This window comes from Thalassophryne amazonica, chromosome 1 (genome assembly GCF_902500255.1).
Source record: "Thalassophryne amazonica chromosome 1, fThaAma1.1, whole genome shotgun sequence".
Taxonomy (NCBI): Eukaryota; Metazoa; Chordata; class Actinopteri; order Batrachoidiformes; family Batrachoididae; genus Thalassophryne; species Thalassophryne amazonica.
In genome coordinates, this window is record NC_047103.1 from 52,207,064 (window position 1) to 52,232,132 (window position 25,069).

The 25,069-nt window shown below is 40.1% G+C and overlaps 1 protein-coding gene across 1 annotated transcript in view; it reads left to right on the forward strand.

Annotated features, from left to right (window-relative positions):
* Positions 1 to 21,813: 21,813 nt before the first annotated feature.
* Positions 21,814 to 25,069, forward strand: part of sulf1 (sulfatase 1) — a 96,639-nt gene continuing 93,383 nt past the window's right edge. Inside the window, exon 1 of the mRNA XM_034169868.1 lies at positions 21,814 to 22,061. The gene's annotated coding sequence lies outside the window, so the exon portion shown is untranslated. The remainder of the gene's footprint in view (positions 22,062 to 25,069) is intronic.

Consider the following 25,069-nt stretch of genomic DNA (forward strand, 5'->3'; position numbering starts at 1 on the left):
GGAAAAGATTACAAAAATACATTTTGTATAAAATCATAGTTGCACAACACACGACAAGCAGTAGAGTAGAAATAAGATATTAGTTGGATTTGAGAAAGTGAAAGGGGGGGATGCCATAACTAACACGCACTAGCAATTACTTTAGACACACAGCACAGGTCGTCCTTGTGACAGTTCAAGACAAATGGAAGAGTTCTATATGCTGGCGCAACAATACAAGAGAAGTTAAAGTGTATGAAAATAAATCAAATGGGTACATGTTTGTGACTGATTTGAGAAAGTCAGGATGACGACTTAGTCTTAGTTTCAGGCAATAAATGGGAAACGAAACGCCGAAGCGGTGAATAGCTACACTGCATTGGCTAGCTACTAGCAAGTGTTGAGATGAATTACCTCAGTCTCTCCCTGCTGGGTCACGTCTCTCTCTGTCTCCGTCTCCGTCTCCTCCTCCTCCTGCTCACTCTCCACCACCTGTGCTCTCGACGCCGGTCCCGGGTTAGTTTGACCCCGAACCCGAGGTCAAGCTTGTGGTTTTAAACATATCTCTGATTTTGGCACATTTTGCTGCATCGTCTTTTAATTTCTGTTTTCTTTTTTCCTTTTGCTTCTCAGCTCCACTCTTTTGCTTCTCCATTTTGCGCACAACTCTCAGATCTCCACTCAAGCTCGGACCGAATAGCCAGAACTTTGAGTGATGACTTGGGTCAGGTGGGGGCCTGTAGGGAGGGGCGGGCCTTCGAGAACCAAGGAATTTCATTGGACTAACCCAATGTGCCTCAGGAGAAGCATCCAATGGGCCTCTGTGTCATTTTTTACCATCGCAATCAATAAAAAATATAATTACATACATATATTTTTTAACGACAGACCTGAGGGGGCCCAAAATGCGCGAGGGCCCGGCGGGATTTTCCCGGTACGCCAGATAACCAGTCCAGCCGTGGCTGTAAGTGGCCTGGGGGTGATCATGGAGCTTGCACTTTGTCATTCATGAGAGGTCAAAAAGTTATTTGATGCATTATCACATCACACTGCTGTGATACAATGTGTGGAGCTCAGCCATCGACTCTGGACCATTACCCTCCTAATCAGGACACTGAGATGTGTGAATATTGAAAACTGTCTGTTAGAATTCCTGGAGGTTATAGGCACCTTGACACTTGCAAGAATTTCATTCCTGCACTGGCATGCAATCTGGCGTGCCAGTGCAGGAATCAGATTCATTGTAAACTGTTTTAAACTGTTGTAAACTGTGTGAGCTGTGTGCAAGTGTGCAAATAAAACTTTGAAATGTTCAAAACTTCTGGCATGCATTAATTTTGTGAACTAGTTATGAACATTGTCCAACCTATTCGAAAACACTGTGTGTCATTGTGTGTCAATGCTTCTCAATGCTGCAGCACAGCTGAATGATTATGACAAGATGTTACATCCATAATAAACATAATTTTACAGATATGAATGAATGAATGAATGAAAACTGTTTATTTCGAACATTTGATACAACAACAATTACAAGATAGATCAGTAAAGACAACAACAAAAAAGTTCCTACTGTGTACCCAACATGTCCGAAAAGGGGTAGGGTGAAGCATCAGCTTATTTATCCCTACCCCTTCTTCCCCACAACCAGTAATACCCTTTGCCACATATACACATAGATTCCTACACACCTAAATCGATATCAATATATATATATATACATATACATACACACATCAACATACATACACATATACATACACATATATACACATATACATATATACACATATATATACACAAACATAAATATACACCTTCACATACCTACTTACATACAAAATACTATATATTTACAAGCCGAAGCAAAAAACAAAAACACCCTAACCCTCATTACCCTTCCTCCTCCCTATACCCAGAAAAAAACATATTTTTGTACCGCTGTTTGAACTGGTTCATGCTTGGACATTGCTTGAGCCCCACTCCCAATCTGTTCCACATCCTCACCCCACAGACAGAAATACAGAAACCTTTTAATGTTGTTCGTGCCCACTGATGCTTTAAATTAAATTTCCCCCTCAGACTGTAATCCCCTGATCTGTTAAAAAACATATTTTTAATATTTGCTGGAAGTAAATTGTTTATTGCTTTATACACAATTTGTACTGTTTGAAAATGAACCAAGTCTGTGAATTTTAAGAATTTGGATTGTAAAAATAGTGGATTTGTATGATCTCTATAGCCAGTATTATGAATAATTCTTATAGCTCTTTTCTGCATTACTGATAGTGATTGTGTTGTACCTTTATAAGTATTACCCCATACCTCTGCACAGTACTGTAAATATGGTAAAACCAGTGAGCAGTAAAGAATGCGGAGTGAGTTGTGGTCCAGAATATGTTTTGCTTTGTTTAGAACTGAAATGCTTCTTGACAGTTTACTTTGTATATGTTTTATATGAGTCTTCCAGTTTATCTTATCATCTATTATCACCCCCAGAAACTTATTTTCATGTACCCTTTCAATATCTACCCCCTCGACTTGTAACTGAACCTGTATGTCTGTATTACAATAGCCAAATAACATGTATTTTGTTTTACTTAAGTTTAATGATAATTTGTTTCTGTCAAACCATATTTTCAATTTTCCCATTTCTATACTGATCCTCCTCAGTAACTCCTGCAAATCCCCCCCTGAACAAAAAATGCTTGTGTCATCTGCAAATAATACTAATTTTAATATTTTGGAAACATTGACAATATCATTTATATAAATTAGAAACAGTTTTGGACCCAATACTGACCCCTGTGGGACGCCACAAGCATTGTCCAAGCATGATGATGTATATTCCCCCAACTTCACAAACTGTTTTCTGTTACTTAAGTAGCTTCTCACCCAGTGCAACACCAACCCCCTAATCCCATACTGTTCAAGTTTATTGATTATTATGTCATGATTAATTGTATCAAAAGCCTTTTTAAGGTCTATAAATATTCCAACTGAATGTAATTTGTGGTCTATGGCGTTTGTAATCTCCTCAACTGATTCTATTAATGCAAGTGATGTTGAACTATGTGCTCTGAATCCATATTGACTATCAGTAAGTAATTTATGTTTATTTATGAATTTGTCTAATCTATTATTGAATAACTTTTCTAATAATTTGGAAAATTGTGGAAGCAAAGAAACAGGTCTATAATTTGTGAAGTGGTGTCTATCCCCAGTCTTATACAACGGCACAACCTTAGCTATTTTCATTTGATTGGGAAATTTACCGGTTTGAAATGATAAGTTACAGATGTATGTTAATGGTTCTACAATCCATTCAATGACCTGTTTTACCACCACCATATCAATTTCATTTAAATCGGTAGATGTTTTATATTTACAATTATTCACAATGTCTATAATTTCATTTCCATCCACTGCTGTGAGGAACATTGAACAGGGATTTCTTTCTATAAGATTATTATCCCAATCCTCAGATTGGGAATCGGGAATTTTTTCTGCCAAGCTTGGTCCAATATTTACAAAAAAATTATTAAAACCGTTGACTACCTCATCCTTATTTTCCTTCTTGACATTATTATCAATGAAATACTGAGGGTAACTCTGTTTTTTATTACCATTTTTGATAATGCTATTTAATATATCCCATATTCCTTTAATATTGTTTTTGTTATTATATAATATGTTACTATAATATTCCTTCCTACATACCCGTATAATATTAGTTAATCTATTTTTGTATTTCTTATATCTATTTTCTGCCTCTTTAGTCTTTAGTTTTATGAATTCTCTATACAGTGTATTTTTCTTATTACATGCATTTCGTAACCCTTTCGTCATCCATGGTCGAGCTTGGATTTTTTGTTTTCTGTAGTCTTGTTTAATTGGACAATTTTTATCATATAATGATGTAAATATTTGTAAAAAAGTTTCATATGCACTATCAACATCACTTTCACTGTATACCTTTTCCCAGTTTTGCTCCTGTAAATCCTTCTTTAGTGTGTTCATGTTTTCCTCTGTCCGCACTCGCCTGTATTTTATTTTCTCCTCTGGCTGATTCCGCCGATGGTTTCTATTATAAACGATGAAAACTGGTAGATGATCACTAATGTCATTGATTAATAATCCACTCACAGTGTTATTCTCAATATCATTGCTGAATATATTATCAATTAAGGTGGCACTATGGGATGTAATTCTGCTTGGCCTGGTGATTTTTGGATATAAACTCATACTGTACATTATACTGATAAATTCATCTGTTATTTTATGCTTATTTGGATTGAGCAGATCAATATTTAAGTCACCACAAATGAACACAGTTTTTTGATTAGTTTTTGAGAACATTTTTCCCATACAGTCAGTGAATGTTTCAATACTAGATCCTGGTGCTCTATATATACAGCTAATACATTTTTGCTTTTTTCTTCACATATTTCAATAGTTATACATTCTAATAAGTTATCAATCACAGTTGTCATATTGTCTACTATTTTATAATCCATGTTCTTATCCACATACACAGCCACTCCTCCTCCACTCTTATTTTTTCTGTTTACACAATTAAATTCATATCCATCCAGTTCAAAATCCATTCCTTTATCTTCATTGATCCATGTTTCTGATATAGCAATTATGTTAAATATTTTTTTAAACTGACTTAAATATTCTTTAATGTTGTTAAAGTTTGCATATAGACTTCTGCTGTTGAAATGGATTATTGATAATTTGTTATCCGTTCTAATGATCCGATTAAACTGTTCATCTGTATAATAACAACAACTGTCATTGATATTTGAGAAGAAATTATTGTCCGGGTCTATATCGTGCTCCAAGTCCAGTACATTGTGGTCTGTGTATTTAAATGTTCTCAGTTCTACTTTTCCATGATCAGCAATCCTTTGAGTTATATCCTTCTTGTCTCCAGATGTAGATGAATAGGTAGTAGATGAATAGGTTCCTCTGGTCTGTGTCATGGTGTTGTGATGTGTTTGTGTCCTCATACCTTATTGGTCATATTTGTCCAGATCCTCGCTTTAAGAAACACTATTGTTCATATTTGTCCAGCTCCTCGATGTTCCTTATTGCCATGACTTTTGCTTGTTCTGGTGATCCGTTCAGTTTGATGAATATTTTACAGTTTGAAGTCCATGTGTGCTGGATTTTTCCCTGTTTCTTCAAGAAGCGTGCTTTCCTGGCGATGTCGGCATTCCGTTTGGTGAGATGTTCATTGATGAATACGTTTGTCCCTTTCAGTTTTCTTCCTTGTTTTAACAGTGCTGTTTTGTGTTTTCTGTTGATGAATCTCATGATGACGGTTCGTTTATCACCGTCATTTCTCCGGGGCAGAGGGTGGCACGCTTCAATGTTATTTAAATCCATTTCTATACCTTTAGATAGGAGGAAATCAGCAACCTGTTTTTCCACAGAGCTGACCTCCTGTTCACTGGGCTCCCCTCCGCTCTCATCTGTTACCGCCCGTGCGTAGGACCGTGGTTTGATATGAAGACCTGTGATGATGACGTCGTTAATTCTGGTGTACTGCTCCAATTCAGCCACTCTATTTTCCAGCTGCACCAGATGCCGGTCTTTCTCGGCATTCTGGAGCCGTAATGCCTTCACCTCCTCCACCAGATCCATGATTGATTTCTGTTGCTGCTTCACAACAGAAATCTCCTCTGATAGAAAGTCCAGAGATTTTTTAATATCGTCACCTTCCTCCGCTGTCAGAACCTTCTTAGGCCCCATGGTCGGCTTATGAGCAGCTTGTCGATCGCCGATGTTAACAGCCTGCGTTGTTTGTCACCGGGATGGATCTGCACTGCGCTGGTGCCGCGCGGCCTCGGTGTTTCCGCGCTGATGGATCCGCGGTGGCTGCACGAGGCCTCGGGGAAGCGGCACTCGTGACGCGCGGCTCTAATGACGCAGCGCGCCATTAGATACATTATTAAGCTCATAAGAGAGAATGAAAATGCAACTGTTTTACCAATCCATTACAGCATATATGCGTATATTCTACATAATTATCTTTAAGAAGGTTCCAAATGCGTTCTCCATCGCACAACACACACGAGACAAGCTGGAGCTGCAGATAATTTCTCTGTGATTCTGGGAGCGATAAGAGAATGGTTTCATCAACCAAGTTCTGAGAGCAAAGGCGTCATCAGCTATGAAATAATTATTTCCGTGGTGTCAAATGGGACAAAGTGCTGTGTCCAGCGGGACACACTGGCACTACAAATTGTGCAGCAGTGCAGGAATTCAATTTTTGTAAGTGTCAAGGTACCTTATGTCTTGCTTTGTTCAACAAAGAGTTGGAAACTCCAGGATAATCGATTTACAACCATTTAAAGCATGATATATAGGTAGAGCCTAATGTTGCTTTATGATTATTTTTTTGTGTGTTGAATGTCATGTCTAATCTTAGCAACAACAAAAAAAATTTAACTCAAAACACAACTTCTGTAAATTCAGTAGCCAAACTCCCATCTATTCATCGTAACATGCGTAGTCATGAAATAACTTTTGGAAATCAATGATTTTCATTGTTCCATTGAAACAGAAGCTGTTGGACTTGGTGTAACTGCAGCACATTGCTTGGAGTTTGATTAGGATGCCAATATGTTCTACAGTATGTCGGTAAAACCGGGGGAATTATTTGACCGCTGTTTAGAAATTGGAATACATTTTATTACACGCTTAGATTGATCGAGTTTCAGCTACATTCCTCATCAATTAGATATGTGGAAAGGCATCTGTATATAATTATATTACAGCTTGTCATCCTGTATTTGATATGGAAATAACGCAAATTTTCTTTGGCGCAAAAATGATGCGCTGAATGATTTAGTTGAGGCCAAATAACAGGAATTAAGAAGAGAAGCATATGTTGTAATGATGGGACACCTTGTGGAAACAATTACTTTTAATGAAGGATGACCGCTTGTGCTTTACTGCCTGTTAAGAGAGGCAGGTGGACATCAAAATGGCTCTGAACTAGTAATCACACTTTGTCAAGTAAAGATTTGACCATCGATTAGATTAGTCTAAAAGCCAATAGTTGTACGTAAGTAGATCTGGCTTTCACACTCCATACACTGTGATTGGTAGTCGTGTAAACATCTGCCTCAGAGGCGATAACACATCTGGTATCTGACTGAAGTGCACTGGTGGATGTCATTATAAATAGACCTCTAAATCCTCTCATCATTACCAAACACTTGATCTCAGGTTGCCTTTAATGAGATCATTATGTGTTTGTGTGTTCTCTTTGTCTGCTTTGCTGCCTCTTAGCTGCACTGCACTGGCTTTTGTCAGGTAGGTGTCAGCCTAATGTGTATTGGCATCTGGTCAACTTTATGACGTATGTAAACTTATGTCCACAACTGTATATGCAGAAAAGGAGGCATAACACATCTTTAGCCATTCTTGGAAGAACAAGACATGGACAGAGATCGTATTTAGCCCCAATAATACTGGAAAGAAACATACATGAATTCATGCCCTGTTGCCAAAGTGAACTGTTAATTTGCAGTAAGGTGAGTTCATTTAATTTAATTTAATTTATTTAATTTATATAGCACCAAATCACAACAAAAGCTGCCTCAAGGCACTTCACACAAGTAAGGTCTAACCTAACCAACCCCTAGAGCAAGCACACAGGTTACAGTGGTAAGGAAAAACTCCCTCTAATGATGTTGAGGAAGAAACCTCAAGCAGACCAGACTCAAAGGGGTGACCCACTGCTTAGGCCATTCTAACAGTTACAAGGTTTTGCACAAAGTTTTACAAAGCTGAAGAAACAAAACAGGAAATCAAACAAAATAATAATATAAAGAAGATGAGAAGATGAGTTAGTCTTTTGTGATATGATCTTTAAGGACGAGACATATCTCAGCAATGGTCACCCACCATGTGACCTTGTTGGGAGACAATGATCTCAGGCAGCCCTGTGTCCCTTTTGGTGCCCATGGGTGAGAGACCTCTATGACTGAGTGCTCAGCTTTTGACAAATCAGTACAGGAGAAGAGAAATGGAAGTGACAAAACCAAGCAAATGATGAACACAAGAGGGCACACACCATATATCATATTTTCTGGAGTATAAGTCGTGCCGGAGTATGTCACATCTGTCTAAAAATTCATTGTAAAGAGGGTAAGAAAACATACATATAAGTCATACTGGAATATAAGGTGCACCATTTGTCTGTATGTGGAACTTGCCTTTGTAACCAACCATTTCCCTGGAAGTGAGTTTAACAACAGACAGAAACTCTGTGTAACGCATGTGCACACCACCACCGGGGATATATAATGTAAGGTCGGTTAAATTCCAAAAACAAGCAAGATGGACATCTAAATGTGCATTAGATAGCATATTGGATGTTATTTGATGTGGGTTGGACAGAATAAATCTTCAGATGGACACAGATTGCTGGCCCACAGTGTTAAAAACATTACAAGAAAAATGTGAGTCCTATTTGATTTTGTTGATCAACTCTTGAATAATATAAATAATAATAATTATTATTATTACTGTTGATTAAATAATGTATACTTTTTGGTATATAGGCTGCACCAGTACATAAGTTGCAGGGCCTCCTAAACTAGTAAAAAACCCACAACTTAAGCCTGGTTTATGCTATACTGTCTCCAGAGCTCCGTAGCCACATGGAGCCCTCTGCTTTGCTGGGAACCCTGTCCGAGCCCCTCCATGCAGCCGACGTGTACCTCCCAAAAATTGAAGCTACATGTCCAAATGACAGAGACTGCACCGGCTGTGATTGGTTACTTTCCTGGTTTCACTACTTCATCTCCCATCCTGTTTTAAAGTTTTTGCAGTGCGCACGCGGATTACATTTCAATCGTGAATTAAATAGAGGAACGTTTGGCAGCAGAAGTCTGCAAATATGACCATCTTCACAACAAAGACGCTCAAATGACCAGCGCTTCATGGAGGGAAACTGCACCGTAATGTTGGTTTGGTGGTCAATGATTGCATAAAGAGGTTGCTAAGGGACAAACTGATCCAGAGAAAAATGACCAGCAGCAATGGCAATGCTGGCAGAAAGAAGGTCCCTGCCCTGTTCTTCACGTCGTGGCCCCTACTGTTCTGGTGATAAACTGCATTGCGCAATCCACCAATGTGACAGAGAACTTCAAAAGCGTTACGCCCACATGAATGTGATTGCGTGTCCACGGAGTTACAGAGTTGTAGAAGCCAAAATCAGACGTTATACTCTGGAAAATATGGTACTCTGTATAAAAAGTTTGATATGGTCATTGGCAGATGTCTGAAAAGTTGTCAGTGACCACCAAAGCTGTCGGTGACAAGCTGGAGTGGAGTAGAACTGGTGACCAAACACTACTTTGTTTACAATTTAGATCTCCAGAAGTTCCTAATTCCCTTTCTGAAAATTGTACACTGCCTACCACCACAGAGGGTATATGCATGCACAGAATGTACGTGCTAGATAGCCATCTGCTGTAGTCCTTTCAGTGTGTTCAAAAGTAAAAACGTATGGCCAACAGGGGCTGGATGGCCGTGAACTCGCAGTTGTTTGGAGTCTCCGCTAGTCGACGTGGGCCTCCCTGGTGTGTATCCTTCTTTAAGCAGCTGTCAGATTCAATGCATTGTCTGTGACATGAGTCGTACCGCTAACATTAGCCACAAGTTAGGATTTAAAATTCTTTGTAGTACGAGGCAGTCATCCCGAGGAGGGTCTTCATATTCTTGTAAGATTCAGATCAGGCGCTCTGTACTGTCACACAGGAAGGACCCCAGCTATGACACCCCCTTGTATCTCATTCATTCTGATAGAATAGAGCTAGTGGACCGAGTAGGACATCCCTCCCACACCACCACCCCTCAACACTGGCCTCTGCCTGCACCTGTGGATCTAACTGATGGCTGGTAAACTGGAGAAAAAAGCGGTAAAGTGTGTTGCAGTTTTGTGGCGTGTTGGATGAAATTTCAGACTTGTACAATACAGAGAGTAATGTTGTGTAGGAGAATTGTTTTGGCGGCTAATATGAGAAAAAACAGCTTATTTCAATCACCACGGTGAGCTTGGTGAGTTCTTAGTTGAGTGAGGATGGGCGAGAGTAACCGGGGGTTACCAGAGCACCACTGGCCCCCTGCAGGACATTTAGTCATTCATAGGATGAGGCCATTTTTTGGACCTCCTTCTGCCCTTGCCTTTGTTGCTGCAGTGTCCATCAGTGGAAGTAAAAAAGAAAAAGAAAAAGGAGATTATGATGATGTGTGCTGGCACAGGGGGCGAAACCAGACTTTTTTTTTTTTAACACACAGGCCTTTCCTGGATGAGACTGAAGATGTTTATCCTCACAGAAAGTCAGAGTCTGATAACCTTTTCTGTCTGTGTGGATTTATGATGTTTACAGATGTGCTCAGCTCCTGGAAAACAGCCTCTCTCCCCGGTGGGGCAGCCATGTTTAATCCAGTAAAGAGAACAGGGATTTGGTTGTCCCTGTCCTGCCTGAAGGGCCTTTGGAAACCTCTCAGTCGTGAGAATGGGGTCTGTGGTTGGAGGTGTGGGGTTGGGATGTGTGTAGCTATGCAGGTGGGGACGGGGACAGTCTTTGTGAATTTAGTTAATCTAATTTTTTGCTCTTTTCCCTCACGCTCCTTTCTCCTTCTCACTGCTGCTCGTGTTTCAAACATTAGTCCAAAATGAGAAAGATTCAGATGTGCCTGGTGAAAATTAGCTTTATTTTGTTTAATCCAATATCCTCACACGGAAACCTGGTGTGACTGTGACTGGGAGTGTCTAGTGAAAAGTGAAATGATCTCACTTCTGTTTGTGGTGCAATCGAATCATCATGGAAATGTTCCACACATCTGAGCAAGATTGTGGCATAAACGTGTAAAATATAAGTGTTGCTGCATTCATATTTTGTTGCGGTTTGGGTAGGAAATGTCAGAAAACTATAAGACAATTGTCAAACATGGTTATATATGGATAAAGGGGTGTAACAATTCACTGATATGGAAGTCTGTTTTAAAGTAAAAAATATGACTACATTGATTTCTGGACCTCTGGATTGATATAAATGTACGATGAACTGCTCGATAGTCTGATTTTAATATTATGAATTGATTATGCTACTAGTTCTGCAACTTCAAACTCCCGTAAACATTCAGTGGTTAGGACGAGACCCTCTCCAATTCGGAACTGGAAAGTCTATTTAAGCATTAGTTAAACGCCCAGCTCACTCCTGTGCTATAGCGCTTCGACCTGATACAGCGCCCTCTCATCTCTGCTGCATGATGGGCTTGAATCGTAACGAAATAAACAACAAAAATGACAGGTTTAATCATTAAATAAATAAAAACATGACATGGCTTTTTCGTCTGGGCTTTGTCATCACTGCACTTTCTGCTACTGTACGTGGTGCTGCCCGCAGTGGTGAACAAAGGGCAGTCGAAAAAACAGAAGAAGGTTCTTGGTCTTTCACAAAATAAATATTTGAAGGTAAGCAATACCACTTCTGGTTTATTCTAATTCATCATGGAAAATAATTTTCTACATGAAACAAAGAATTGTATCAGATTGCACTGTATCCCACTGAATACTTTTATCCCATAATAAAGAGTACTAGCACATTGCCCGTGGATTGGGTAGTGTTTATAAAATAGGTAGCTGACAATTTTCAAGGGTAGTAATAAATTATGCAAATGTTCTATAATGATTTGTAATGGTGTGTGAGTCCAGAATGTCATTATCAACATCCATTGTTCACTGTTGTTACATAATATCCGTAATTTCTCCAAAATGTATTAGTCCTATCAGCATTCCATTTTGGTGGCCGTTTCATCCTCGACCCAACATACATAAGCATACCAAACAGCAAATGTCACCTGTCCCCAGTTTCTCAGTGTTCGACGGTACACACATGCAGGCATGCACACACGCATGCACATACACAGAGGCCCCTTCACTTTTAATATATAGATGATTTACCGCCCCCTGCTGGAATTGTGTGTGGGTCCAAAATGTAATTATCAACATCAGTTGTTCACTGTTGTTAGCTAATATCCATAGTTTCTCCAAAAATAATAGTCCTAACAATGTTCCATTTTGGCGACGTTCATCCTTGACCCAAAATACATAAGCATACCAAACGGCAAACGTCAGCTCTCCCAAGTTTGTCCGTGATCAAAGTTATACACACACAGACACACACGTGTCACACATTTACCGCCCCCCTGCTGGAATGGTCCCAGTGAAGATTTGTCCCATCCTGTCTATGGCTGATGCTGAGACCCTGATTCATGCATTTGTTTCTTCTACATTGGACTACTGCAATGTTCTATTTTCTGGTTTACCGCAGTCCAGCATTAGGGCTCTCCAATTGGTTCAAAATGCCGCTGACAGACTTTTGACAGGAAACAGAAAGTTTGACCACATTACACCTATTTTGGCATCTCTTCACTGGCTTCCTGTCCCTGTGAGATCAGATTTTAAGGTTCTGCTACTAACCTATGAAATTGTTCATGGACTGGCACCTCCCTACCTAGCTGACCTAATTAAACCCTACTTACTGGCCCGGGTTCTTTGTTCTCAGGGTGCAGGACTATTTTGTGTCCCTCGGGTGAATAAAAAGGGCTTTCTCTTATCGTGCCCCTGTTCTGTGGAATGATGTCCATGTTACTATGCTTTTTACCCTTTTACATTAATTTTATTAGGAAACAGAGTGGGCCACAGCCTCAACTTTATCTAAAGTCTTTTAGTTAAGCTTAGGGCTAGTGGCCAGCGATCACCTTAGTATTTCTTCTGTGTTTCTTGTTGCTTAATACTGACAAATTATAGTGCATTTGGTGTCTTTCCAATCCCTGATTTTGTTTTCTTTCTGTTTGAGGTGCAGCTCCATCCAGAGATGGGTGTGGTGTCTGTTTCTGCAACCCTCCCATCCTGTGCACCAGCAAAATTTCCTGTATATTCGTTTTTGCAAATTGTTTTGTAAATTGTGTCTGTAGCATGGCCCAAGCAGAGGGTCACCCCTTTGAGTCTGCATGCTTGAAGTTTCTTCCTCAAATCATCAGAGGGAGTTTTTCCTTACCACTGTTGCCTGTGTCATTGCTCTAGGGGTTGGTAATGGCCCCTTCACACATAGTGCGAAGTTTGGACAGCGTTTGGATGAAAATGGAGAAACAGCGTAAAACAGTTTGAAATTAGCACACGAAACATCGTGCCGATGGACAGGCATGCACAAACCCGGTGCAAGAGTTCATGCACGCGCCGGTGTCCGTTGAGCAGGAACAGTGCCAGGTGCACCACATGGTGCCGCTTATGTGGAAGAAATAAAAACCAGCTGATGCATGTGGAACCACATCGTGCCACTAATGTGGAATAAATAAAAAAATAAAACCCAGCCAGTACCTGTGGGACCACATCACACTGCTTATGTGGAATAATAATAAAAAAAAAGAAAAAAGCACACCAGCCAGGACACAAACTCGCACCTTTCAAAACCTCTGATTACCAGTCAGAGAGTTTACCACTGAGCTACAGAGCTGTACTTTGAAAGCTGTAGGAAGCTGCCTCATATCAGGTAGGACATGAAAGTATTACAAAAAAAAAAAAAAATCCCACACCATATAAAAACATCGCATTATCAAGCGAGCAATACAAATATGATCCGTCTATTTCTCTGGTGATGACCCATGGTCACAGACATAGTCATGGAATGACATGAATGAGAAGCAGTGGGCTCTGATCATGTCCACATCTACTGGTCAGTTTCGTACAGTCGGCCGCACGTGTTCTGCCCGACACGCGTGTCTTGTGAACAGCGCGCCACAGCACAGACACTGCATCATGTGGAACAGAGCTCATGTGGGTGATGTGACGGTCAGATGGCCCGCTGCGTGTTCTGATCTGATGGTCCGTTTCACAGCAGTACAACAGTGATCATCTGCAGTCTGCTGTCGTGCCAAGAGTGCGACTGACCACACATTTTCCATGCGAGCGGTGTTAGGTGTTTGTGTGTGCCATCTGGAATTTGGACGACACCTGCCGCGAGAGGGTGCGATGGGTTCGTTGTAGCAACAGGTGTACGAGGTGTTGGGAACAGGGACAACATTACAGTGGTCCCTCGTTTATCGCGGGAGTTGCGTTCTAAAAATAGCCCGCGATAGGTGAATTCCGTGAAGTAGTCAGCGTTATTTTTTTTTACAATTATTATAGATGTTTTAAGGCTGTAAAACCCCTCACTACACACATTTTCTCACTTCTCTCCTGTGTAAACACTCTCAAAGTTCAAACCTTAGTAGAAAAATAAGTCCAGTATTATAGAATGAAACCAAAGATCAAAACCTGTTTTCAGGCCCAAACATTTGTTTGAGAAATAAAAATAGAACGTTTTCCTATAAATAATGATGATGGCTTTTAGAACTAACAAATTTAATTTTAACGATCAACCTATGAGGTTGGACACATAAGAAATTATTAATAGTAACTGACCAGTATTTCACAGTTCCTCTGATCGCGCCTCTTCGTCGTGGCGCCGCTCCGCAGCATCTTTTTCCGAGTGATATGGGTAGTTGTTGGCGCTCTTTTTTTCTTCTGAGCGAGAAGATTAAACAGACACACGCAGAACACAATGCGCATACTTTTTCTTCACTGCTGGAGTGCTCTGCATCAAAACAGCGAGTGTAGTCTCTGGACCTGTTGCCAGATTTTGGCTGCAACTAAGCACAGCAGACAGTTAAAAAAAAGAAGAAGCATGCAAAATTGCACTAAAAAAATCCGCGAAAGGTGAACCGCGATATAGCGAGGGACCACTGTACACAGTTTGCACGCGATTCATGCATTATGCGCACAAAGTGTGCACTTCGTCCAAACTTCGCACTATGTGTGAAGGGGCCCTAAGGTTAGACCTTACTTGTGTAAAGCGCCTTGTGGCAACTTTGTTGTGATTTGGCGCTATATAAATGAAAATAAATTGAAAGTGAAACTGAAATGGTGTGTGAGTCCAGAATTTAATTATCAGTGTCCATTGTTCACTGTTGTTAGATAATATCCCTAATTTCTCCAAAAATATTTATCCTATCAACATTCCATTTTTGCAGTGTTCATCCTTGACCCAAAATACTTAAGTATACCAAACGGCAAATGTTAGCTCTCCCCAGTTTCTCAGTGATCGAAGCCAAACGCACACACGCACGCACACATACTGTACATGTGCACAAAGGGCTCTTGGCTTTTAATACATAGATTGTCCCTTGATTGCCCATATATCTGGACACATATTGGATTGTTTTATAAGGGAGAGATGCCTACCCCTATATGGATAATATTGATCCAAAACCACTTACAGAAAAACTTATCGTTTAGGAGGTCTATTAGAAAAGAAACCGACAGTTTTATAAAAAAAAAAAAAAAAAACTATATGGATTTGAATCACGTGCGATTACACCAGACATGCTTGAACCCTCGTGCGCATGCGTGAGTTTTTTTACGCGTGTCGGTGACGTCATTCGCCTGTTGGCAGGCTTTGAGTGAGCACTGGTCCAGCCCTCTCAGCTGAAATCCTTTGTCTGAGACGCTGCTGGAGACGGCGCGCATTGCTTTATCAAAATTTTTTCAGGACCTGTGAGGGATATCCAAGTGGACACTATTCGAGAAATTCTGCTGGTTTTCGGTGAAAGGTTTAACAGCTGATGAGAGATTGTGGAGTTTCTTTTGCTTTAAGGACAGCTCACAAAGCGGATCCGCGCGGCGCGGTCGGAGGTGGCATCCGTCTGGCTGTTTCGAGCTGAAAACATCCTAATTTAAGGCTCTGTTCACCCAGGACGTCGTCAGAGAACAGAGAAGTTTCATAAGAAGTCGGCATGAGGAGTTTATGTGGACATTCCACTGTTAAAGGAGATTTTGTAATGAAAGAATGTGCGGGCAAATTCGCCGAGTCGGTTCCGTGACGACACCGCAAATCCGTCTGCGCCGCGACAAGAAAAACACCTCCGTGTTGAAAACCATTTGTAAAATTCAGGCGGCTTTTGATGGCTTTCAACAAGTGAGTATCTGAGAAACTGTTTAACAGCTGGGCATGTTCCAACTTGTCCGTTAAGGTTTCCAATGGAGGAGTTTTTCCTGTCGTGACCCCCCGCGGTCGGGTCCGGCCCGACATGCGACTCTGCCCGCACATTCTTTCATTACAAAATCTCCTTTAACAGTGGAATGTCCGCATAAACTCCTCATGCCGAGCTCTTCTGAAAGTTCTCTGTTCTCTGACAACTTACTGGGTGAACAGAGCCTGAAATGTGGACGTTTTCAGCTTGAAACAGTGAGACGATGCCGTCAGGCGCCATGGGCCGTCTTTAAAGTGACACTACCAGACCAAAATCTCTCATCAGCCGTTAAAATTTTTACCGAAAACCAGCTGAATTTATCGAATGGTGACCACTCAGTTGTGCCTTACAGTTTTTGAAAAAATTTTTATCAAACAAAGCAGCAGTCTCTGAGCCATTCCTAAACAATGAAAAAATCGACGAGAGGGTGGGCGACTCCTCACTCAAAGACTGCCCACAGGCGAATGACGTAACCGACAGGCGTGAAAAAACTCTCGCATGCCCACGAGGGTTCAAGCATGTCTGATGTAATCACACGTGATTCAAATCCATATGGTTTTTGAAAAAAATAATAAGGTCAGATACTTTTCTAACAGACCTCGTACATGACAAATAAAACCTGTCTGCATACCTGTTACAACCACATTCACGTTACATGTATTGAGTCTTAAAGCAGGAGCCAGAATGCTGCTTAAAGAATGGAAATAGTGCACTTAAAAGCCTTTATTTGGCGTCTCTCACATCTGATTAACTCATCAAGATGCTGTTGGATATCAAATGCATTTTGACTAATTTGGGCCTTTTCTTTGAATTTGTTCCTGAACATCAGGGTCTCATAATCTCTTTTTAATAGATTGGTGAATGGGACAAAAACAAAGTGATTAACATTGCAGCATTTCTCACCTAGTGTTCCCTGTGTTTTGCATGAATGGGGTGAAAATTGATGTTGAATTCTCACTGATTACTAAATGGTAAATGTTTATAGAACTTTGCTTTATCTGTTTCCTATCAAACTCCATACTCATACCCCCTCCTCCGTACGAGACCTTAGTTTCTTTTCTTTCTGTAGCCCGCTCTTTCCCCGAGTGCTGTAATTTTAGTGTCTTCCCTGATGCCTTCCTTTTTAACTTAAGGCAATAGGTGGTGAAGTCCAGGAATGCAGCCGGGGGACTGTGAGGATTTATCACACTGAGGTGCTGCTGAGCATGCAGATGTAACAGTTTAGTGCGAACAACATTCCCACCACAAAGACAGTACTGAATTTTATTGCTGTTTTAGTTTGATTAATTAGAGTTAGACCACATACCCACTGACTGCAGGGAGGGAAATGGCAGCAATGTATACTGGTGGTGAGAGGTCACAACACTTCCAAATTAAGACAATACTAACAAATACAAAAGAGGGCATCTGTCTCAATTCAGCAACAGGTAGTTACATCAATAAACATTTATATATATATATATATATATATATATATATATATATATATATATATATATATATATATATATATATATATATATATATATATATATATATATATATATATATATATCCTGCCACATGTTTCCATGTAATGTAGAGTTGTGTCAGGAGAAAGGGCATCCAGCATAAAACTTGTGCCAATTCAACATGCAGATTCACCTTGGATTTGACCCCGAGTGCAAACAAGGGAGCAGCCGAAGGGACTTACTACACACACACACACACACACACATATATATATATATATATATATACAGCTGTGCTCAAAAGTTTACATACCCTGGTAGAATTTTTGTTTTGTTTTTTGGCCATTTTTCAGAGAATATCAGTGATAACACAAAACCTTTTTTCACTCACGGTTAGTGGGTGAGTGAAGCCATTTATTGTCAAACAACTGTGTTTACTGTTTTTTAATACCATGTATTGCCCCCTTTAACATCAGTGACAGCTTGGAGTCTGATATGTTCATTGGATGGTATATTCACTGGATGTATATTCATTGGATGGTATATTCACTGGATGGTATTTTCACTGGATGGTATATTCACTGGATGTATATTCATTGGATGGTATATTCACTGGATGGTATAGTCACTGGATGGTATATTCACTGGATGTATATTCATTGGATGGTATATTCATTGGATGGTATATTCACTGAATGGTATATTCACTGGATGTATATTCATTGGATGGTATATTCACTGAATGGTATATTCACTGGATGTATATTCACTGGATGGTATATTCACTGAATGGTATATTCACTGGATGTATATTCATTGGATGGTATATTCACTGAATGGTATAGTCACTGGATGTATATTCACTGGATGTATTCATTGGATGGTATACTCACTGAATGGTATATTCACTGGATGTATATTCATTGGATGGTATATTCACTGGATGGTATATTCACTGGATGGTATATTCATTGGATGGTATATTCACTGGATGTATATTCATTGGATGGTATATTCACTGGATGTATATTCACTGGATGTATATTCATTGGATGGTATATTCACTGGATGGTATATTCACTGGATGTATATTCATTGGATGGTATATTCACTGGATGTATATTCATTGGATGGTATATTCACTGAATGGTATATTCACTGGATGTATATTCATTGGATGGTATATTCACTGGATGGTATATTCACTGGATGTATATTCATTGGATGGTATATTCACTGGATGGTATAGTCACTGGATGGTATAGTCACTGGATGTATATTCACTGGATGGTATATTCACTGAATGGTATAGTCACTGGATGTATATTCACTGGATGTATATTCATTGGATGGTATATTCACTGAATGGTATATTCACTGGATGTATATTCACTGGATGTATATTCATTGGATGGTATATTCACTGAATGGTATATTCACTGGATGTATATTCACTGGATGTATATTCATTGGATGGTATATTCACTGAATGGTATAGTCACTGGATGTATATTCACTGGATGTATATTCATTGGATGGTATATTCACTGAATGGTATATTCACTGGATGTATATTCATTGGATGGTATATTCACTGGATGGTATATTCATTGGATGGTATATTCACTGGATGTATATTCATTGGATGGTATATTCACTGGATGTATATTCACTGGATGTATATTCATTGGATGGTATATTCACTGGATGGTATATTCACTGGATGTATATTCATTGGATGGTATATTCACTGGATGTATATTCATTGGATGGTATATTCACTGAATGGTATATTCACTGGATGTATATTCATTGGATGGTATATTCACTGGATGGTATATTCACTGGATGTATATTCATTGGATGGTATATTCACTGAATGGTATATTCACTGGATGCAAAGCCTGTTCAAAACTGATTTTGGTGCATCCATTGAGGTTTTTGAGTAGGTTCTTGTGCTTTCTGCATTTGCTAGTATACAAATAATGAATGTTTATGAGTGGAAAACATGCAAAACATTCAATATTTGTTTACTCTGACACCTACATTCTTGTCATTGTTGTTCATATTTTATGTAAAATTAGTCAGGTGGAAACCTATTTTCATTTCATCTGCATGCGTCTGTTGGTAAGGTAGTGGAGTCACTCAGTGGAGCAAAATGTATGGAACCAAAATGAACAGTAACAGTATTATGATTTACATCATTTTAAATCAACCAGTGGACTATTTTTCTATACAATGGGACAAATAATCAATACCATGTGGCAGACAATCTACCAGTCAAAAGACAAGGATCTATTTCGATGCTATATTGACTTAATGTGGAAGTGTTGTGGTCTCGGTCAGCCACCACACTAAGGAGTCAGGGACATGGTCAACTCTTTATTTGTGTACGTGCATGCTTTTATGATGGGATAAAATAAGGACAGAACTGTCAATTCTGAGGAATAAATTATGGAATCATCCTGTAAATTTTCATCCCCAAAACTAACACCTGCATCAAATCGGATCTGCTCCTTAGTCTGCATCTAAAAAGGAGTGATCACACCTTGAAGAGCTGTTGCACCAAGTGGACTGACATGAATCATGGCTCCAACAAGAGAGATGTCAATTGAAACAAAGGAGAGGATTATCAAACTCTTAAAAGAGGATAAATCATCATGGAATGTTGCAAAAGATGTTGGTTGTTCACAGTCTAAACTCTGGACCAAATACAAACAACATGGGAAGGTTGTTAAAGGCAAACATACTGGTAGACCAAGGAAGACATCAAAGCGTCAAGACAGAAAACTTAAAGCAATATGTCTCAAAAATCGAAAATGCACAACAAAACAAATGAGGAACGAATGGGAGGAAACTGGAGTCAACGTCTGTGACTGAACTGTAAGAAGCCGCCTAAAGGAAATGGGATTTACATACAGAAAAGCTAAACGAAAGCCATCATTAACACCTAAACAGAATAAAACAAGGTTACAATGGGCTAAGGAAAAGCAATCGTGGACTGTGAATGACTGGATGAAAGTCATATTCAGTGATGAATCTCAAATCTGCATTGGGCAAGGTGATGATGCTGGAACTTTTGTTTGGTGCCATTCCAATGAGATTTATAAAGATGACTGCCTGAAGAGAACATGTAAATTTCCACAGTCATTGATTATATGGGGCTGCATGTCAAGTAAAGGCACTGGGGAGATGGCTGTCATTACATCATCAATAAATGCACAAGTTTACGTTGATATTTTGGACACTTTTCTTATCCCATCAGTTGAACGGATGTTTGGGGATGATGAAATCATTTTTCAAGATGATAATGCATCTTGCCATAGAGCGAAAACTGTGAAAACATTCCTTGCAAAAAGACACATAGGGTCAATGTCATGGCCTGCAAATAGTCCGGATCTTAATCCAATTGAAAATCTTTGGTGGAAGTTGAAGAAAATGGTCCATGACAAGGCTCCAACCTGTAAGGCTGATCTGGCAACAGCAATCAGAGAAAGTTGGAGCCAGATTGATGAAGAGTACTGTTTGTCACTCATTAAGTCCATGCCTCAGAGACTGCAAGCTGTTATAAAAGCCAGAGGTGGTGCAACAAAATACTAGTGATGTGTTGGAGCGTTCTTTTGTTTTTCATGATTCCATAATTTATTCCTCAGAATTGAGTGATTCCATATTTTTTTTTCTCTCTGCTTGGTCTAAAAAAGTAACTGTTACTGACTGCCACAATTATTTTCCCTGATTTCTTATAGTGTTTCTTAAAGCCAGAACGTTGCCATTTGAAATTACTTTAGTTTTGTGTCATGTCTGTGATCTGCTTTTTTTCTACAAAATTAAACGATTGAATCAACATCCTCCGAGGCCGGTGATTAGGGGTTGTATACATATTATATTGTGCATTTATATTGTGGTGTGCAGAACACAGATTATGCATCAACCCTCTGATGCCGTTCTTTTTTTTTAATGACCATCTTTGCATCTTAAACATCTCTCTCCTCCCTCTCTTGTCTTTCCACTCTCACTCTCTCCTGTCCCAGCCTCCTACACTCTGGCTCTCCTGTTACGAAGATTGGGGTTTTTCTCGCTCCCATCTCGTAGTGTGTGTGTGTGTGTGTGTGTGTGTGTGTGTGTGTGTGTGTGTGTGTGTGTGTGTGTGTGTGTGTGTGTGTGTGTGTGTGTGTGTGTGTGTGTGTGTGTGTGTGTGTGTGTGGTAGGCCGTGTCCTTGTCCCAGCCTCCTGGCAGCAGCCGCGCTGTGATTGGCCAGTGGGAGCGGGCTTCCTGACACCGCGCGCCGCCGACTGCTTCGGGACGTGTTTCAACAGATGGTCGAGGTTAGAGAGTGTCATCACATCGGAGAGAGGATTAGAGGAGAGAGGTCGTCTTCCAGGAGCTGTGTGGTCCCACCACCGCCACCTCCCTCCACTTTTTAACCTGAAATCCCGACTCCAAACCCCTCTATGAGCGCAGAAAGCAGAGAACTCGGAGGAATCCTCGCCTTCCCTCCTCACCCAGCCTGCACTCCTGCCTACCAGGTACAACTCTTCCCCCCTTCTCTCTCTTTTTTAAATCTATTTCTAACATTTCCAATATGAGGTGTGCGACAGTGTTCGTCCGGTGAGACAGTCTTTACTTCATAGACAGGAATTCCTTCCACTGCAAATTCCTCCGTCTGATGGGATTAAAACGGCAGAGCAGCATTTTAGTTAGGAAAAAAACAAAACAAAACAGCAACCTGAGCATCCATCTGCTAATAACTTCCTCTGCAATCAATGTGCATATTTTTATATGATGTTTTTATTAAAGGAACTGCGATTTTTTTCATATGCATCATTTGTTTTAATCTGGAATGCCTATGCGCATCCTTAAACCTTGCAAATTCGCAGAAATTGGGGGAGGAAAAAAACTAGAATGCGTTAAATGAGGGAATCAATAATTATCTTTTTTTATTATCCAGAATGCGTTAATCGCGCATCATAATGAAACAAAGTTTGCAAGTAACTTTTGCAAATTCCCAGTTGTTTTTTCTTGTATCCTCTAATCTCTGCAGCGTTTGACTTCAGCACAGCTTTTTCTTTTTCATAAATCTAGTTGAGTGCACTTGTGCGCACGTCGCGCCAGCGTGCGCTAATGGATGAGCTGCCGAGGCGCGTTTTCTATCAGAACTTTAAGCACATTAGGTTGAATGCACACCTCACTGCAGCTTTTTTTTTTTTTTTAAATGCACTGTGAAGGAGAAGCTTGCCGGTGCAGTGGGAGTTCTGTGCTGTATTAGTGTTTGTATCTCGCGCAGATGCAGCTGTGCCAAAAGGCTGCGTGGATCGCGGCGGGGCGGTGCGCGTGGTTGCAAGCTGCGGCTACGTGGATTTTGTATTTGCCTTGATAAACCAGCCGCAAATACACATCCTGCTTAAGTATTTAACACACCCACCAACAGACTGTGATTCCTGTGTTGGAGGTATTTCCTGAAGACCTTTTGGTTGCTCAAAGTTCTGGCAGAGTTCTTTAAAACGTGACCAAAATGACACATTTAAATGCGCTGGCATCAGCATCCTTTTCGATATTGATGAGCCTGAGCCATAAATCCTCGCTGCACTTGGGTTTTACCCAGCAGTGAGTCGATGAAATTTCTGATTACTCAACTCAGAACACAGCAAAGCGGCTGTGGGTCATTTTAAACGGAGTCCTGACCTGGCAGCTCGAAATAGAGCGAAGCGGCCCGACTGTTCCAGCTTCACGGTGCTGCAAACATGAGCAGCTGCTGCAAATAATTAGATGGGGGGGCTAAATACCTGCCAAAACAAACGTTGTTTTAGTCGCAGCTTTGCAATCGTTAGAATACACGGTGACGTATCTACACACACAGCAAAAACACTTTCTGAAGTCATTTTCTGATAAGCATGATGAGTGACTGTATACATGGAAACAGTACTTTTTATTATGGAATGATTCAGTGCGATATGATGCAGTTCAGTACAGTTTTGTTTAATGTCAGCATTTTCTGTCATATATTAGAATAATCCAAAAGTGACACTGTTTGTCTGCAAATACATATTTCATAAATGACCAGGGTCCTCCTTCAAGTTTTTACTACTATGCTGCAGCACACCGGTGCCTTTTGTTCACCACTGGGGGCAGCACCACATGCAGAAAGCAGAGGTGGGCGATACCGGGAATTTTGGTATTGATCCGATACCAAGTAAATACAGGCCCAGTATCTGATACCGATACTTTTTCATATTTAAGCTTCATAGCTCCAAAGGATCCAAAAGACCTAGGATAGAATTTCGCCAAACATTGTATGTGACAACAAAATACTTTATTATCACAATCAACATTTTTGTTTAAAAAAATATCACTCAACACAACTTAAAACAAAATCTCCTGAGGTAGAGGCTTGACAAACCACAATACAACAAAATTAACACACCACAACAAAATTGGCTGGCGCCACTGAGCCACGTGACTGCACAACAACAAAAGACCAGAGGGGGGAGGGTGCGCTGCTCTGTGTTGTGTGACAAAGTGCAGCGCTTCTCTTACAGACAGAGAGTAAACTTTGATGAATCTGCGTGCTTAGCAGTCAGTGTGTGCGGGAGAGAAAAAAAGCTTGAGTATCGATCTTTTTACATAAGGATCATTCAATATCAATACCAGCGTTGGTATTGAGATTATCGATATTAGGATCGATCCGCCCACCTCTAGCAGAAAGTGCACCATAGATGAAGCCCAGAAGAAGAAGCTGTGTTTAGCCTGTTGGTGTAGTATAAATTTCTGTGTGCTGAAATTTGTGTTTTTAGATGTTTGAATGTGTTACGTTTCTTCTTTATTTTAATTTTCAAGCCATTGTGAAGCATTGATTCATTAGCCAAAAGTGGCATAGACCTGTAGTAGTCCAGAAGTAAAAACAGTTCTTAACAGACATTCCTGTTCTGAATCTGCAAGTGTCTCACACTGACCTTTGAACATTTTTGACAGTTTGAGGTAGTAGCATAAAGGCTTCATTCAACCGATTCATGAGGTTAAAAGTGTGCCATCAACTGGTTCATAGTACATAGCTTGAGCCACAGGTCTATTTATTGACGTCGTCGTATTTTTACTTTGAAATCAATTTCCGGCTCATATCAATGTATTTTTACACACCTATTATATTACCGGCATCCGGCATAAAAGCTGTGCCAATTCAACATGCAGATCCACCTTGGATTTGCTGTGGTGACCCCGAGTGCAAAACAAGGGAGCAGCCGAAGGGACTTACTTACATACAGATATGGCATTTTTAAGATGTAGATATTCCTGTAGCTCTTGGAACTGCATTAAGAAAGGAAGAGGCAACAGGTAGGAGACTTGTATCCCAAGTGTTCATGGCTACATGACATTTCTGCACATGCCAGTGATAGTACTGAGTGTGTGGCACTCTGACACTGAGCATCTGCAACAGAACCAAGTATAGTTAACAATGTACTGCAGTACTACTACAACTATGTGGTGCCATGCATTTCATATCAACGTTTTCACTTTCTGTACCCACAACAAATAAGAT